This window comes from Bos grunniens, chromosome 16, assembly GCF_055505025.1.
Source record: "Bos grunniens cultivar Pamir isolate PY7600 chromosome 16, Bosgru_T2T1.0, whole genome shotgun sequence".
NCBI classification, from domain to species: Eukaryota; Metazoa; Chordata; class Mammalia; order Artiodactyla; family Bovidae; genus Bos; species Bos grunniens.
In genome coordinates, this window is record NC_141180.1 from 77,434,699 (window position 1) to 77,437,849 (window position 3,151).

Below are 3,151 nucleotides of genomic sequence, written 5' to 3' on the forward strand. Positions count from 1 at the left end.
AGCAGAGTCCTAGCCTGGGTTTCCTATCCCCCCAGACCCTTTACCTGATTAAATGAAATCCCCAACTTGAAATTATGCCTTGGTCCGCCGACCAGCTGTGGAGTCCATGCCTCTTATCCTTTCCTAAATGCTTTCTGACCACTCTTTATTGGTTAGTGTGAGCTTTACAAGGAGGAAAACAACAGTTTCAACAACAGTATTTTCTCTGACTCATGCTTACTGTACTGAACACAACTCTGTGTCACCCAGTGCTAGGACCATTCCAGGAAAGGAACTCCTATAGGCTTTCATTGAAGCCAATTAGTATTAAAACACCTTAGAGTTTTAAGAGTTTAAAACACCCTTTCCCCTTCACCTTAGAAGGGGAAGGGAGTGCTTTTAAAACCAACTAATGTGATCCTCAAACTTGATATCAAAATACCTTATTTTTACTTCCATATTTGGCATAAAATCACAAAGTGTATAAGGGCTCAGAGTGTTTTAGAAGTTATACCAGATCTTCATTTATTTTTCCAAGAGCCTCCCTTGACTTTAACTACCACTCCCTTTTGCTACACCATCATAGGCAGGTAGTGTACATTCCTGCTTGAGCTCATAGAAGTGGTGTGAAAGGCAAGGTGGCATCATAAAAAATAGTTGGAGATCAAGGCCAGTTATGGAGTTGCTAGAAGACTTAACTATGAGGCCTGTTAGAACTGTTTATTAAGTGAATGTGATAACTTTTTATTCAAAGAAAACATTGAAGTCTGCAAATGTAGGGGAAAAAATGTCTATCACCCAGCTTAACCACACTAAATGCTCTAAGCATTTACCTTCCAAACTACTTAGTTGATAATTCATCTTTTTTTAAAGGAACTTTTATGAGAAGTAACTGAGTGGAATCTAGTAATACTTTCAGTAACAACACTTCCAAATTTCAACATTTCCTCAGAATGTTGAAAAAAAAAAAATTCCACTTATTCAACTTAGAAAAAGGTTCTATGATAAAAATCTATGCATGATTAAGAAAAATTAAGTATTCAAATTTGTTATTTACTGAAGATTATTTTGGCCTCAATTTGTTGTGTTCCAATATAGACATTATACACTGTTTTGCCGTGACAACTTCTTAAAGTGGAGATAACTGTCCACGTTTCATAGATGAGGAAGCAAGCTGAGAAGGTAAGCAATTTACCCAAATCTGTGCAGCTAGTAAGTGACCAGGCCAGAATCTAAATCCAGTTTGTCTTATTCCCAAACCTCTACTTACCTACCCTACTCTACCACACTATATTCTTTTTGTCGGAATTAATCAGCAAAGTTTTCTTCTATGTGAAAGACTCTGAATTAGGCAATTTGGGGAGATTATTTGAGACCCAGCTACATCTGATGACAGCAGTGGTCCTGAGCCTTCATACTTGATCCATAAAAAACCATCTGTATATTCTCAGGGACTCAGGTACCCATTGATCAAGAAAGATTTGGGACAAAAATAGGCTCTACAGAGCTTTGCAATTCCAAAGCAATGTTTATATAATTAGGTTGAAAAACATTTAACAAAATAGAAAATAGTTCTATGATTTTCTCAGAGGTTAGAAAACATGGCTTCCACCACTGTCCCAGGCACCATCCAATGACTACATCAAAGGTTTTCAATACACTGAGGGCCACTTAGTACTCCGAAGCACACTAAGAAAGTGGTGATACTTGTGTTCCAGAATCTGTAACCTAAGAGAGAGGTTTTATGTGATAAATGCCATGAGCATGCCACAATCAAGGTGCTATGACGGTTCAGAGAAGACAGAAAGGAACATGGCTGTTGGGCGCAGAGGAGGCTGACATCCTAGTGATTCAACTAAATACGACAAATGAATATCAGTGTAATAGAGAAAATATGAAAATAGATAAGAATGGTATGAGCAGAGATTTGGGGTCAGGAAAAGCACAGTTTATTCCAAGAGGAGTAAGGAGTTTCATTTAAGGAGAGCTTGTAGAACTGAATTGGAGCAATAAAAGGTTGAAACATAGACTGGCAACAGATTTGAGGGAACCTTAAATGCAAGGCTTTTCCACATTTAGTGCTGCTCAGATGCACTGGAGGACTGTTGAGGATTTTAAGCAGGAAGTTGAGTGAATTTCACAGTTGTGTGTAGGATGTTGCAATGGGGTGACTGAGCAAAGACTCAATTTTACAGCTAACTGCGCAATGGTTGAGCCACTTAAGATTGGAGAACAGAAATGTCTTTAATTTTAGATTCATAAATGTATGTTAAGGAAACAATCTTGTTACTCTAAAAAACCCTTGACATGATTATTATAGCCATTTGAGTTTTTATGATTGTTCTTACCAAACATGTTTCAATGGAAGAACTTACAATTTGGTGACTCATAGATAAGGAAACAAGGTGGGGGAAGTGTTAAAGCTGACTCAGCGCCTTGGTGTTTGAGCCTAGAGGTCCTATTTGAAAGAACTGTTTCGAAGTCAAGAGGTAATTTAGGGAAGAAATAAAAATTCGGTGCACTTATTAAAAGTAAAATGCCTTGGCAGGGTGTCCACATGGAGGTCTATAGCATAAGATGAAAATGTAGATAAGAACTGAGCTGGAGCTTAGATGATATGGCTGAAGGCATGGTAACCAAGGGAGAGAATGTAGACAGAAACTCGAAGAGGCCTGAGGTGTAAGCCTTGCTCCATCAATCCCTTGCTTCCACAATACAGTACAAATAATAAAGGGGAAGGAGGGAACAGTGGAAAGAAAAGAAGTGCCATTTCCTGGAAGCCTAGAGACACAAAACCTTAAGCCAGATATTATCACTCTATCTGTCAGGGAGGCAGTTGGTGTTTACAGAGGTTAAGTGCCTCCAGATCACTTTGCAGTGAAGGGTGGAGCTGGGGCTTAGGACCTTAACCCCTCTGTTACACTGCTCAGCATCACCCTCTCTGCAAAACCCCCTGCTCACAAAGTCAGACCCAGTACCAAAGGACCACCACCTTTCAGTATCTTTCAGTTCCTCAATTCTAAATCAGTCTATTTCATATTTGCATTCATAACTCAGCCTAGAGTTATCCCATCAATCTTAAAGTCGCCAATGAAAATCAAAACTTTTTTCTGAGATATTTTGTCACACAGTTGCAAACCAGGGCAGCTGTGCTGCACAGAATAAGTGTATT